We start from the raw sequence: 16,491 nt of genomic DNA on the forward strand, positions 1-16,491 counted from the left end.
GCCACCAAAGGGAGTAGTATACAAATCGACATTTAATCCTCATGCCAGAGCAGCACAGAATTATAATATAGTGGAGGATCTAGCCCAATCGCCATCTGCTATATCGACACTTGAAGTACTGCAAAATTGTCCCTTCCAAAAGCAGGCTCTATTATCAGCAATAGGTGGGGTTGACCTAGTGGATTCCAATCTTGTGGCCTTTAATCATAAAGGATATGAACCGCAGTTACCGGCTCAACTCGCTTTCCTCATTCAAGTGAAAGCCCTCAACAAAATTGTTCATTGAACAATTATTGATTGGGGGGCATCTACATGCATTATGTCAATGAGTTGCTGGAAAACATTAGGCTCACCACCCTTGTCATGATCGTCAACGACATTAAAAACATTCGATGGACAAATATACACCTTGTATAGGATTTTAAGTAACTTACAAGTTGAACTAGGGGGAAAAACAATAGGAATTGATGTCGAAGTTATCGATGGAAACCTCGATTACAAAATCCTACTGGGAAGGCCCTGGATTTATGTCATGGCCGCTGTTGTGTCAACATACTTTAGAAAGATTGCATTTCCTTTTCAAGGAGGAATTACAATCATCGACCAACAAACTTTTCTCCCCAACAATTCACAAGTTACGGGAAGCATCCCAATGATCCATGGAAGCTCTCAATCGCTTCAAAATATCAAAGTAGGCCTCCTATAAGACCATACATTGATGGGCACTTTTGCTCTACCGCCTCTGAGTAATCTGGAAAAATTAGCCACGAAGGAGACTTTCAATATTGTATCTTCTATATCTAAAAAGATTCAAAAGATTTTTGAACATGATGTTAGCATGGATCATCGCCAGGTATTGCCTCCAAGCCCAATAGAAATTTTGTAGCAATCAATTTTCTTGGCCTGGGGGGCAAACCCAAATCAATGCTCATCGAGTGTTTGGATAGATAGGTCTAAGGAATATGGCACCTCTTCAGATCCTTGGTCGCATGTACATTCTACAGACGAAGGAATCATTCAGTCAATGATGATAGGAGAGGCACCATGGGAAGATTACCACCATCGTTCCCATCTTCTAGATTACCACGAAGATTATTCCAGTGACCTTAATCATCCTTTAGTTTTTGATTTTCTATCAAATACTGTAAATATAGTGGATTCCGAGCGAAATCAGTATCTCTTGAACCTTCATTCCATCCACCTAATTGCCATGAGTAGTCTGGTGAATGTAATGAAGCTTGGGGGGCATGCACCTATGTCACACGGAATGAGTCGACCTTGCGGACAAGATAGATCTTCCTAGAATCTAAAGAGACCTAGTGACAAGCAAGCCAATCAAAAACTATCTTTCTCTAAATATGCATTTATAAACAAAGGCAAACAAGTGTTTTAGGCCTACCTTGGGTCCAATGCAAGTTTGTGGAAGCCTCGCTCCTTTGATCCAAGTGAGCTCCCTTGTTGCGAATCTGCAAACACAAACAAGCAAACAAATTAAATAGCACCTGAAAAGCCAATATCATAAAACATATTTAACATGAAAGTCAAGGAATTCATGAAACAAATGACATAAGACAATTTGTTGAGAAAAATGAATCTGATTGTATTAATTCAAATCAAAAGAAGAACTTTACAACTTGTGCCTTGACACTGTACAAGCTCCTCCCAGGGTCCAACAAGAAGTCTTCTCTACTTTGACAAGTTTCACTCTCTTCCTAATGAAGCCAAAAAGGTATGTGATCTCTCCTCTCAAGCTTAACTAGGAAGTCTTAATTCCACCACCATTTACCCTAAAAAATGTTCAGCTTCTAACCTCCCCAGCAACCAGCCCAATGCCTTAATTTATAGTGCAATGGAGGGAAGTTACTAGGTCCTCCTTCAAAGGGATAAATCCCTCCTTCAAAGGGATAGCTCCTCTCATCAAGGGATTAGCTCCTTCTCTTTTGGGATGCATGAACCACCTAAGAGCGACCAATCCACGTCAAAATTCCTTCTAGAATCATCTAGAATTAACCCAAAGTGAGTTTTTTAGAATAAAATTGCGCCTTTTTGACTTTCACAGGGGTTCGCACCCACTCCTTTAGGGACAGAGTGGGCAGGTCCGCAGTTTTTGTAAACAGGAGGTGCAGGACCGTAAGCAATAGTGAGAGAAAGTGCAGAACCAGAGGTTTGTTGATTTTCAATGTCTTTCTCTCATTTTCAAAGCTTGACTTGAAGAGCTGAGGTCTGAGACTTGCTTAGGAGGACAGTACAAGTGATGATAGACCCATACTGACTGCAAATAATCATGGTGACGATATTTTTGTGTAACAGATTGCCCCCTAAAGTGCGAAGTCTGTAGTAGATGAGGATTTCATTTATCATTTAGTAAGAGTGAAGTACTTTATCATTTCGAGGATCATCTTGTGGAGAGCTCGGTCGGAACCTGTAAAAACATTCAATGCAAGATATATATATGAGATCATATCATCGCTGAGGTAGGCATTCCCATACTCAGATCAAAACTGATTTAGAAAACTAACTACTGCTCTGATACAGGAATTATCTTGTAATACATCACAAGTATAGACTCATGTGGACACAGTATGGACGTAGCCATCTTTTTATGAATAGTCCATCATATAATGAATACAAAATTCCTCGTAGCCTGGATTGTGGAAACTAGATCCAGGGTCTTCATTTCTACTTCTCGAAACGGTATGATTCTATCCATGCAAATGAATGTGTTGATGTCGAACATGGTAGAAACCACTTGATTACCAGTCAATGATGTAAACTGTTAACAAGTGTGAGAGAAACCACCAGTGATGTCAATGGCTCTCAAAGTACCCAGTACAATCCATGAGATGTGAATAAATGTGTTGATGTTGAACATGTCACGAAATCCTTTGATTGAAGGTCAATGATGCAACCTGTCATCAAAGGCGAGAAACCTGCCATTGAGGCATGCAAATCCCAAGGTACTGACGATTTCTAGATCATCTTTCTAGATAATGAGCTGAAGTCGATAGAAAGCGATCCGTCGCAGGCAAGCCCACAACACGAAATCATAGATCAAGTTGAAGAAATTTAGTTGCAAGGAATGACTCAGGGATGGTCAAGATGGATGACAGATATTTTGCAGATGAATGGCTTATTGGTAGTGACCTCTTGAACACATAACGACACAACAAATGGTTTGGTGACAATTGACCCAAAGTTAATACCCAGAAACCGACTGAAGACTTTCAATGTGGTTTGATCAACTGTTAGGCAACGGATTTCCCAACCCAGGTGAATAAAAGTGTCATGTTCAAGAGTGGTTACAAAGTATGACAAACAAGCTCATTTTTCTCTCTTTTCCCCCACCATTTCTGGCAAGTACCTCTTTATTTTTGACAAGCTTGAGGAGGATAACATTTGCTTGATTATAAGTTCATCCTTCGGATGAGTCCAACTTAGTTTAAATTCGAACCCTAAGAAGGAGTGGTTCGTTACTGTTTGTAATTGAAGAGGTCCTTTACTGTGAAATTTTAACGAGTCCAGTATAGGAGAAACTCGACGTTTTTCAATTTTAGAGAGTCTGAAAAAAACTTAAGAAGACTCCAGGGTTGACCTTTTTCGTAAATTTGTGTCTCCCAAGCCCGAAAAAGTATAAAATAATACTTGAGAGAACCGCTTGATCTTTACGACCAAGGAGTACTTTTCGTAATTAGTGCCCCTGATGCGAAAAATTAAAAAAGCGATCAATGACACGTCGTTTTGTAACCAATATCGAATTTGAAACGACAAAAATCCAGCAATCTTTTCATGTTTTTACGGTCAGAAAAGAGCTATAAGAGGACCGTCTTTTTAGTTCCGTTTTAACGAGTTTAAAAAGCAAAACTCGACAATATTTTCATGTTTTAGGAGTCAGAAAAGAGCTTAAAGGTGACTCTAAATTTTTTTTCGTTGAAAAAGATAGATTTTGCCTGAATAATCCGTTATCCTGAACAAAAATGCAAACATTACTCATACCTGTTTGAAATGGATAAAAATGCTGCAAAAATTACCTTTCCAAAGTGAAACATAAACAAATTTTCAATTTATTTACTCAAAAAACTTATAAAAATGGCTTTCGTCAATTCATTTTTACCGTTTGAGATTTGGGTGAGAAAATAGTGCTTTTGTCCAGAAACTTCCCGTGAAGATTGCGGAAAATCCAACCGTCGGAATCGAACGCCGTCTTCTCCAGGTAATCCACATCATCCTACTCTTCATTTTTAACTGTTTCGTTTTTTGTTTTAGGCTTTTATTTCATTTTTTGGAGGGTTTTTAGGCTAAAAACCAGCGCGCGGGGGCCCGTAGGCGTAACACTGGCAGCCCGTGGACCCCGACTTTTTCTCAATGGGGAAAAAGTTAGGGGTCCGCACCTTCCATGTAGGCAAGGTGTGGACCCACGCATTGTCTCTAACACAAAGGGTGCGGTCCCCGCAGCAAGGGTTTTTAACCCAAAAATTCTCAAATTTGACCCAAACAAATTAATTTCTAGCATTCTAATTTGTCTTTTTATTGGATGCAGAGAGTGCATCATGCTAGATTGGTGTGAACGAGAGCATGAGGACGTGGATCTTGCCGCGTTGAATCAACAACCTTCAATTGATTCTTTGAAGGCATGCGACTTGTACAAATTCTGGGCCATACCTAGCATGAGGGCCCAGGTGGATTTCTTACAGTGGCTGGTTGACAGATGGAGCATACAGGACCAGTGCTTCTTCATTGGTGGCCACCAGCTCAAAATCGAGCCGGCAGACATATACTTCTTGACCGGTTTGCCTAAGAAAGGCGAAGACTTGACTCTATTCGGGACTAGGCCAGGTGGCTAGTCTGTCGATAGCCTTCAGCTAGAGTTCTACAACAGCTAGGTTAGAGACAAAGGGATAGACATTAAAACCATATCCCTTCCTGAACTCATGGTGATCGCGTTTACTGTCACCAGACTTTGCGGGAGTGCCACATTACATATTGTCACCGGATCCCAGATGCAGATGGCAGTTGACTGCTTTCGAGGCACCATCTTCAACTGGTGCGATGCTGTGTTGGCCAATATAAAAGGCCAACTGACCAGAGCCAAGAACGGACAACTAAAGACCTTTGGTTATGGGGCTTTGGTTGTGAGTTTTGATTTGGAGAGGGTTCCCATGTTCATCCTGCAGCACCTTACTGTTGGAGCTGGGCTTCCTCGAGAGCCCAAACTGATGCGATGGGTTGCAGTTATGGCCCGTCATTCGGACGAGGGGACAGAGGTTGTTCGATTCAAACCTGAGTATTTCCAATGGTTGGAAAACCAAGTTTTTTCTATTCAGGACTTCCCTTACGCTGGGGTAGATTTTCGTGGTGACCCAGACATGGCTCTTCCACTAGGAGAGCAATGGGATGACTCAGGTAAAATCATTTTCAACATTTTCCTATTTTATTTTTTTTTATTTTTCTATCATCCCAAAACTGATAATAAAAGTTTCAAATGCAGATGTGGGTCCAAAATGACCAGACGCTCTTCGGCCTTACGAGGGGAAACAACCAGTTGCAGCCGCGCCAACCCCAGAGGACGAATCAGCAGAGGTTTTGGCCGAGTTAGAGAGTCATCTAGAGTGCTTGACAAGAGACATTCCAGAGACCAGCATAGATGACATTCCTCGTCGACTTCAGCGCTATGTGATTGGGGTCCCATGACCTTTTAGGAGGTTCCTTTGTAAGGTGGCCCGTGCAGTGGTTTCTTATCGAGATCATCACCAGTGATAGGATGATCGCCTATTGTGGGCACATATGACAATTTTGCTTTTTGTACTTATCATTTTTGCCGATCATAAGGTGTTTTTCAACCTATGATCGAGGACGATGTATCTTTTGACACACTCCTATATATATATCACTATTACTGGTTTATCTTGTAAATAATGTTATGGAATGGTTTTAAATTTACATGTATGATTATTGCAAATGTCTACTTAACATTCGAGAAGCAATTGCATCTGCTAATATATTTAAAGATCTTGGAATATGCTGATATTCAATGTAATCAAATTCACGTTCCAAGAGACGCACTCTCAAAAATAATATCAATAACACTGGATTTCTAATGGCATACACTCTATTAAGCTGTAATACAACGAGTTCAAAATCTAACCTCACTATCAAACTCCGAATCCCAAATGAAATGGATTCAGATAATAACTCAATCACTGCACTATACTCGGAAATGTTGTTCGTTGTTTGACCGAGGCTTACCCCATGCATAGATACCAACTCGTTAGAGGGCGAATAGATAACCCAAGCTACGGAAGAAATGTTCTATGTATTACGAAAAGCACCATCAGCGAAACCAATGTATGTTTGGAGAGGCATCGACATCTGCAATATCAAGAGTAAAACCAAGATAAGCAGGAATAATGACGAAAACACTCTCTAAGCTAAGCACACTTTTTAAACTAAAACACACCATCTAGAAAGAAAAACTATCCTAACTAAAAATCTCCATACCCATTCTTTAAGCATAATACCTCTTCAGGTAAAGACCATTTCTGGGTTTACCCAAAGAGTCCCCGTCAAAGTATACCAATTCATAGGCCCCTTTTGCTGGCTTTCGCTTGACAACATAGGGACCATGCCACATAGGAACGAATTTTCCAGCACCTAATTTATCATTAGCTTGATCGTAAACTAAGACTAGATCTCCTTCCGAAAAATTTCGAGGGGTCACATTTCGATCATACTGAGCTTTCATACATTTTGCGTGAGTTTCGATTGCCAATGCAGCATCACGTCGATTCTCATCTAATTGAGCCAAGTATAACAAACGTTTTTCCTCTTCGGAAGTAGCTGGAAGTAATTCGATGGCCATTTGCAATGATGGGATTTCGCATTCAGTGGGTAACACAGGTTCCAGACCATAAACTAGTTGGAAAGGAGTGAACCCTGTTGATGTTTTTACTGAGGTTCGATACGCCCAAAGCACTGAAAATAGCATGTTATGCCAATTTGACCGATGAATCCCAATGATTCGTCGGATCATGATGACTAAAACTTTGTTGATGGATTCAACCAGACCATTAGCTTGTGGATAATAAGGAGTTGAACTATAGTGACGCAAACCAAGCTGGCCTGTAAGTTCGGTCATCATAACGTTTAAAAAATGACGCCCATGATCAGTGATAATCACTTGTGGGACACCAAACCTAGAAATTATATGATTGAACATGAAAATTGAAGCTGTCTTGCCGTCTGCCTCAAATGTAGGCATCGCCTCGGCCCACTTGGTAAAATAATCTACCGCAAGGATGATATACGCATGCCCCCTGGCCGAGTGAGGGTTACATGTAATAAAATCGATACCTCATTTGGCAAAAGGACCAACGACAATTATAGGGTGGAGAGGAGAAGGTGGAGCGCGCATCTTTCGATCCAAAATTTGGCAGTTGTGGCATTTTCAGACCGCGTTAATACAATCTTTAAACAAAGACGGCCAGAAGTAGCCAGCGCGCAATATCTTTTGGGCTGTGGCATACCCAGACATATGACCGCCACACGCTCTAGAGTGACAGTCATTTAGAACCCTTTCAGCTTCCTCGTGAGTTAAACAACGTCAAAAAACATAGTCCACCCCACGACGATAAAGAGTATCTCCAATAATCCTGAATTGTTGGGACTGGAATCGTATTTTCCGACATTCTGACCTTGAAATTTCTGGCCGAAAGGATTGGGTCTGGAGATAAACGATGATATACCCATACCATGGATCTAAAGTGCTGATGAGAAACAAGGATTCGTTCGCAATGGGCTCCTTCGCCACAGTTTCCGTGTCAGCACGCGGGAAGTCACACATTAACTCCGCAAAAACTAAATATTTCTTAGACTTAGATTTTTCAAATTCCAAGTCGAACTCCTGCAGGATAACGATCCATTTAGAGTACTTGCCCCCTAGCAATTGCTTGGTCAAAATGTAGATCATAGGGTTGCAATAAGAAATTACTGTAGTTTTACGTAGTAAAATGTAGTGACGAAAACGTTGGACAGCTTGAACAGCTGCCAATGCCAATTTCTCCACATGTGAGTATTTTAGCTCAGTTGGATTTAAAGTTCGACTAAGGTAATATATCACATGTTCAGTACTGAATTCATCTTCCTGAACTAAGACCATTCCAATGGTGGAATGAGAGGCGGCGAGATACAAGAAGTAGTCCTGGTTGTAGTTGGGAGGATGCAATAATGGTGCATGGGTCAACGCGTGTTTTAGTGCATCAAAAGATTTATGAGCTATCTCATCCCAATAGAATGGAGTATTCTATTTCAACAACCGGGTAAAACCCTTTGTAACCTCAGTGTAGTTAGGAATGAATCGTCGTAAAAAGTTTGCTTTCCCTTGCAAACTTTGGAGTTGGCGAAGACTCGAAGGAGGAGGCAATTTGACAATAGCTTCGACCTTCGAGGGATCGACGTGAATGCCGGCTTTCGAAACAACAAACCCCAACAATCGACCCGTTTCTATACAGAAAACACACTTGTGTGGATTCAACCGAATCCGATAATGCCCACACCTCATAAAAATTGCTCGTAAATGGATGAGATGATCAGCTCGATGTAATGAATGAGCAGGCAAATCATCGAGATAGGGTTGCACAATGTGCTTGATGTCATGAAACGCATAAGACATGGCCCTTTGAAAAGTTGCTCCGGAATTCTTGAGCCCAAAAGGTAATTTGCAATAAGCAAATGTCCTCCATGGACAAATGAAAGCTGTTTTTGGTTGATCGGCAGGTAGAATATTGATTTGATTGTATCCGGAAAAACCATACATGAAGGAGAATATTTCGCTGCCGGCACAATCATCAATGATTTGATCGATATAGGGAGTTGGGTAATTTTCCTTTGGACAGGCTTGATTAATGTCCCTATAATCGATATATATTCTTATCGTCCCTTGCTTTTTGTTAAATGGAATAATATTCGATACCCAATCCGTTAACGAGATCGGATAAATGAAACCTGCTTTGAGTAATTTTTCAACTTCTGCTTTAATAGCAACAGCTTTTCTTGGGTGAATCTGACGCAAACGTTGCCGGACGGGTTTAGCGTCCGGGTAAGCCTTGATTTCATGAACAACAATTGCGGGATCAATTCCTGGCATTTCCTCATAGGACCAGGAAAACACGTCACGGAATTCTTGAAATAGGGCCTTATATATTTGAATTTCATCTTCTGTACACGAGGCACCTATATGAATGTTCTCAACAATTCCAGGCTTAACCGAAATGTCAATAGGAATAGTTCGAGAGATGTTTCCCAAATTTAACTCTGAATCAGGATGTTTCAATGGATTCTGAGGTTTCTTGACATATTCAGTCGTAAAAATTGATGAAAAATCATTTTCAAAACGATCATTCTCGGGTAAGAACGAAGATCTGTGATGGAGATCTTCCCATGGTAAATCATCTACACATAGGATTTCACGAATTTGCTCATCAGAGTGAACAAGTTCAGAAAACGTGATTGAATCCGAGCTTGATGTGAAAAGTTATTCCTCATGGACCACATTCATTAAGTCAATTTTGGTTGAATATGGGTCGGTAAATGATTGCACGGCCTCATACGCAATTTCATATGGACTCAAAGGCATAACATCACCAAATGAGTCTATCTCAGATTCAGAAGGAACGATCCAAGGATCATCATAAACAATGGTGTCTGACGAAATCATATGAATGGTTGCAAATGAAGATGATGCATTGATTGGAGGAAAAGGAAAAGTTCCCAGTAAACCGACATCTTTAACTAGTCCTACTCCAACATCCTTATACGGGATAGTCGTTTTACTGACATGCTGAATACTTTCAGAAGAGGCTGGGTCGTATGAAAAGTAAGCCAGTTGGTCTATTGTTACGATCTTTCCATTATGAGGAAACTTTATAACTTGAAAGACCGATGAAACAACAGCTGTCATAGCGTAAGACCAACTACGACTGAAGAGAAGGTTGTAATCTAGAGGGGCATCAACCACCTCCACATCTAGATTAACGGTTTTTCCTTCAACCCCTATAGGTAAATCCTGTAGAATGCCAAAAGGATGAAACCCATGGCCATCAAAGGCCTTTAGAATCGTCGGGGATTGATTTAGTGAAGGAGAACCAAGCAATCTCCAACAATGTATCGACATAATACACGTTGAGGCTCCCTCATCAATCACAGTCCTATGAATAGGCCTGTTTTTGACTATCACTGGAATCTGGAAAGCCATTTGATGAGGTAAGCGCGGTGTACTATTTTCTAGATCGAAAATTATTAGGTTCGAGTCCTGAACGTCAACAGATCCTACAGCCGACAAGAGTAATTTACGCTGTGCTGGACATGATTGCAGCACTTCCAAAGCCGACATTGCTGAGGGTGAAATAGCTAAATCATCAACAATGTTATAGTTCTGAGCCGCTCTCGCATGTGGATTGAAAGCTGACTTTCGAAGTATACCCTTGGCGGGCGGTTTGATTACCAAGTCTGGATTAGGTTTCTCGATTTGTAGTGGATCGGAACCAGGAGCTGAGGTTGATGGGTTAGAATGAGAAGATTCTGCTTCTTTACCATCAACAGGACTTTTACTACCATAGTCATGCGATCGAGTCACAATCCTAACATGGGACATCATCAATATGGGTTCTTCATTGGTACTCGAGGAAGAACCTATCGTCTTACTACCTTGACTTGGAAAAGGATCCTTCAAAACAGCAGGTGTTTGGGAACCTTTGAAAATCTTCGCAACCTCTGCACGATGAGGGCAGTCTCTTGTAAAATTTTCTTCGTCACAAATGAGACAAGGATAACGAGGTTTGCGTTTTTCATCATTGGATTCCGATTTTTCAGGTTTCTCTTTTGAATTTTTGTCCGTTTTATTCTTCTTCTTCCCACCGGATTTTGATTTGGCTGTAGATGACTCTACAACGTGAATATCGGCCGAAATCTCCACGGAAGAATCTGCTATCGGGGAATCAGGCAAGGTTATGATAGGAGAAGAATTCTTGGAAGACTTCTTCTTACTTTTAGTGTTAACCATACCAATCATACCATTAGCGGCATGAGACCCTGAAGGAGCTGTAGCGATTTGATTTTGCTTAGGAAGATCGGGGATTTTCTTGTGTAACGTACCTGACTGAGTATAGACCGAGTCAAGGTACTGTGCTTGAGCAATTACTTGCTCCTCAGTAATGACTCCGGCCTTAGCTACATCTTCAGTGATCTTTGGCAACAAAGATTTTACAAACCATTCAGCTAAGATCTGATCCGGAATAAAAACCTTCACTAAACGCCGTCGATGTCTCCATTCATGAATGTGATCTGAAATGTAAGTGGACATCGATTGCTTTAATGAAGTTAGTAATTCAGTGCCATTGTCATATCTGACTGGCAATTGAAAATGAGTTAAAAGTGAGGTAGCTAGCTGACTAAAATTATAAAAAGTGCCTCGCGGTAGCTCAATGTACCACTTGGCCGCAAGACCAATTAGAGTGCGCTGGAAAAGCCTTAGACGGATTGAATCATCTGAAATGGAGTTAGACACACACCAGAGGTGATAAGTCATCACATGGTTCGACGGGTCCTCTCCTGATTTGCCTTCAAACTTAGGAATATCACTAGGCAACTTATTCGGCATTGGCAGCCAAAACGGAAGATAATTAATGGGATCGTTCGTTAGGCGCGACAAGTCAGGCAAGTCCAAAGTTGTGATAAACGGTAACTGACGATTAGGGTCCCTAAAACTCTGGGTCATGAGACCAGCCCCAGGAGGAGGATATCCAGGATAACTAGGAATAGGAATTGCATTTGGGATATTGTATCCTCCCGGAAAACCAGGATTAACTGGACCGTACTGGGGTTGTTGAGGTTGTTGATAAGTGTACCTAGGGTACGGTTGATACTGATAGACTGGCTACTGCACAGCAGGACCGAATTGGTACTGTCCCTGGTACGGTTGATAAGTAAATTGTGGTTGACTTGTGACAACCGTACTTGAACCAGGTTGTCCTACAGGCATTTGAACCAAAGTTTGAATCGTGGATCCAGACGGAGGTAAAGATGTCTGAGGAGTAGATACAGGAACAGTAGAAACCGGAGCTGTCGATACTCCAGAAGTAGGTGGGGTTGATTGAACAGATGTTACGGCAGTTGCAGCAGTCGTTTGAGGTGGAGTACGAGGCGTACTAGGCCCAGGTTGAGAAACTACCGAAGGTACAGAATTTTGAATAGTAGACTGGACAGGTTGCTGGGGTGTACCAGAAACTAAGGGTTGTCCAGTTTGAGATGACAACTGTACATTCGGTTGCGAGACCTGTTGAGTTTGCGATGGATCCCACACTAAATTCATTCCGGGGTACGGACCCATAACATGTTGAGAATATTGAGGACCATAACCGGGTTGAGGGTAGGATTGATAATTCAAAGGTACATTTCGCATTCCTTGAACATATGATTGACTGGAGGGTGATTGGAAACCTTGGTTCGAGTACTGACCTTGGGGTTGATACCCTTGAGGCTCTTACTGATACTGGGGTTGACCTTGAGGCATAAATTGATACTGGGGTTGACCTTGGGGTACATATTGAGTCTGGGGTTGACCTTGAGGAACGTACTGTCCCGTAGGTATGTACTGTCCTTGAGGTTGCCCACCAGGTGCAAATTGCATACCTTGAGGTTGCCCCCCAGGCGATAATTGAGGATTTTGAGGTTGCCCCCCAGGCGGTAACTGGCCACCTTGAGTTTGAGGATTGGGAATAGTACCTGACATCATGAGAATATCTTCTACACTCAACGGCTTTGTACCATTGCTTCCAGTTAATAACCCTTGTTTAATGGGTTGAGGAGATGCTCCCGAAAAAGTACCAGAAAGTGACTAATACCCAGAGGGAACAAAAGGACCGCCATATAAAAAGGATTCTGGCGATTGAGTAAACATGGACGACTGTCTTGACATATTTAATGGAGGATAATAACCTCTAGGTGTTGGGTGATAAGGAATACGAGGTGGTGAAAAACTTAACCCTGGGTTTTCTAAGAAATTAGTCAAAGAAAGATACCAAGCACTGCTCCTAGGTGGACTGTAAAAAATTGATTCACGCTCCCTTAGTTCAATAGCAGGTTGATTTTCAGGGATAGGGATGCCTACTTCTTCTTCCGGAGTAGCAAGTTCTTCGATAGCTATAAGTCTAGAAGAAAGATTTTGGGTAATTATTGTTTCTACCCTAGGTGAACCAGGACCACTAGAAGCTGGAGAAGCAAACCCCGATGTTGGAGTAGCAGCAAATTCACTTTCAGGTTCGGATATTTTAGGTTCCTCACCTATATCACTAGTAGATGAAAAGCTACCAGTAACTTCAGAAACAAATACTGATTGTGGATTGTAATCTGCTACTAAAGCTTGAAAATCAGGATGTACCACCAAAGAAGAGTCTCCTTCTTCAGGTGACCCAACTCTACTGTCTCTAGGAGTTACGAGGGCTCTTAACCCTTCAGGCTAGCTCGGTGAAAACTTAGGAGGTTGGCCCCGAAGTCTACGGGACTTCTTTGGTAATTCAGCCACGATTAAAAAATTTTAACTACTTCACATGCAAACAAAGTAAAATCTCAATGAAAACCACCTAAAGCCTCTAAAGAACCAAGCAAATTTGAATCACACGCCTAAAGAATCTAGGAGATCAAACACACACAAACAGTAACTTTCCGTACTGAAAACACTAGTTGGTGATGAAATCCAACGTCGCAGAGTTCAATACAGAAATGGCAGTTGGAACAGTTACCCCGGCAACCTACTTAATGAATACACTGGCACAAGTTCCTCCACTTAACCATCTTGAGTGAAGAGAACCCCCCAGAAAATCCAAGTGAGTCTATCCGACGTCTGCTCCAGGTACAGTGGGATCTTCCTACCACTGTCACCTTAGGAATAACCCTAAAGAATATGGTGACTAAGGTTACCAACTGAAACAAATATACCTGGGAGAACAGTCTACGATCCGATACGCACGCAAGGGCAGAGTAACAAGCTCAATCCCCTTGAAGGCTCCTTGAAATAATCCAAGGTTTACCAACAAATGACCCCAGGTTCCTCGACAATGGTTAATCCAAGGTTTACTGTTTTTAATACGTGAATATCTGGCGTCGTTCCCAATGAGGAAGGATTGATTCCCACACTGGTTCGGACACGATCTCGTGCTTCTCCTTTAAGAGGAGCTTTCCCAGAGCATAAATGCAACAATTGGATTTCTTCCCTACCACAAGATATAGCTACTTGTTTGTTTTACTGTCTTGGAGAGTTAATTACTCTCCTACTCCAAGACACTAGCCTAAGCTATGTTGGTGTATCAGAGCCCTAGAAATGAAAATATTACTGGATGAATTTTACTTTAAGCGTTATTTTTATTGGTTTTTGTTTAAGTCAAGAGGTGCGGAGATGAAACTCGTGGTATGAAGACTCGACTCAAAATCACTAAAAAATGAACTTAAGATGATTAAACAATATTTTCCCTTCAATGAACTTCTAGCTAGGAAAGAGTTTGAGAATGCAAATACTTGTAAACACAAATCTTTCTTAACAAACAAATTAAAAGAAGAGCTTTTGTCCTTTCCAATGCACTCAAAACGAGACAACTAGTTATTTTCACAAAAGTTTCCCTTTTCTTTCAAAACACTCAACCACTACAAAAACAAACTTTTTCCAAAAGAGATTTTTTTATTTTTTATAAAACACTCAAAACTATGGAAACGACTAACTTTGAGATCTATAAATTATAAAAACCTATTTGAAGTCAAAGCTTACAAGATGTCTTTTTTAAGGATGTTTTACTTAGCTAGATGTAAACTAAGGACCAATTTATGCAGAATCACAAATCAGTCAAAAAACAACCAATTATGTTTTCTTTTTTAAAAATGAAAATCCAAACTTTAAACACAAGATTTTCAAAGTTTTGTAAAAGAGAAAACACAAGGCGGATTCCTCAAGAAAGGTAGATTTCACAAATGGTCAGACTCATAAGAAGGCTGGTAAAAACCAAGGTGATCTGAGGTTCCTACAGCTTCTAAGCTCAGAGCTACTACAAGACCAAAATGAAAACCAAACCCAACAAACAAAACTTCTAGGAATTTCACCTAAAACCCTAACACCAATGAAATCAACCTAAGGAAAGCTTCTGACAGGTTATATGCAGGTCTGGGCAGGAGATAATAACTTCTAAACAAAAACTAAGCTGACTAACAGAGAAAATCTTAGGTTTTCCAAAATTTTGACAGGGTCCGCAGGCCCATAGTTAACACAGGTGTGGTACCGCTCTGTGCTAAAAGCAAAAGTGCGGATAAGTACGCACTGTGTCAAAAGCCTAGGGTGCGGTCCTCTCCCAAAGTTATGAAAAACAAAAAATAACCTTGGATCTACTAAATCTACCCAATTCCACACACAACAAGCCAAAAACAGAAACAAAAACACAGTTTCTCAGGTCAAAGTAAAAACAAGGAAAAAATCAAGTCCCCAGCGGAGTCGCCATTTTGTCACACGGAATGAGTCGATCTTGCGGACAAGATAGACCTTCCTAGAATCTAAAGAGACCTAGTGACAAGCAAGCCAATCAAAAACTATCTTTCTCTAAATATGCATTTATAAACAAAGGCAAACAAGTGCTTTAGGCCTACCTTGGGTCCAATGCAAGTTTGTGGAAGCCTCACTCCTTTGATCCAAGTGAGCTCCCTTGTTGCAAATCTACAAACACAAACAAGCAAACAAATTAAATAGCACCTGAAAAGACAATATCATAAAACCTATTTAACATGAAAGTCAAGGAATTCATGAAACAAATGACATAAGACAATTTGTTGAGAAAAATGAATCTGATTGTATTAATTCAAATCAAAAGAAGAACTTTACAACCTGTGCCTTGACGCTGTACAAGCTCCTCCCAAGGTCCAACAAGAAGTCTCCTCTACTTCGACAAGTTTCACTCTCTTCCCAATGAAGCCAAAAAGGTATGTGATCTCTCCTCTCAAGCTTAACTAGGAAGTCTTAATTCCACCAGCATTTACCCTAAAAAATGTTCAACTTCTAACCTCCCCAGCAACCAGCCCAATGCCTTAATTTATAGTGCAATGGAGGGAAGTTACTAGGTCCTCCTTCAAAGGGATAAAGCCCTCCTTCAAAGGGATAGCTCCTCTCATCAAGGGATTAGCTCCTTCTCTTTTGGGATGCATGAACCACCTAAGAGCGACCCATCCACGTCAAAATTCCTTCTAGAATCATCTAGAATTAACCCAAAGTGAGTTTTTTAGAATAAACTTTCGCCTTTTTGACTTTCACAGGGGTCCGCACCCACTCCTTTAGGGACAGAGCGGACAGGTCCGCAGTTTTTGTAAATAGGAGGTGCGGGACCGCAGGCAACAGTGAGAGAAAGTGCAAAACCAGAGCTTTGTTGATTTTCAATGTCTTTCTCTCATTTTCAAAGCTTGACTTGAAGA

The sequence above is a fragment of the Pinus tabuliformis genome, chromosome 7 (genome assembly GCF_031772625.1).
Source record: "Pinus tabuliformis cultivar Carrire ecotype Pingquan chromosome 7, CPIR1, whole genome shotgun sequence".
Lineage (NCBI taxonomy): Eukaryota > Viridiplantae > Streptophyta > Pinopsida > Pinales > Pinaceae > Pinus > Pinus tabuliformis.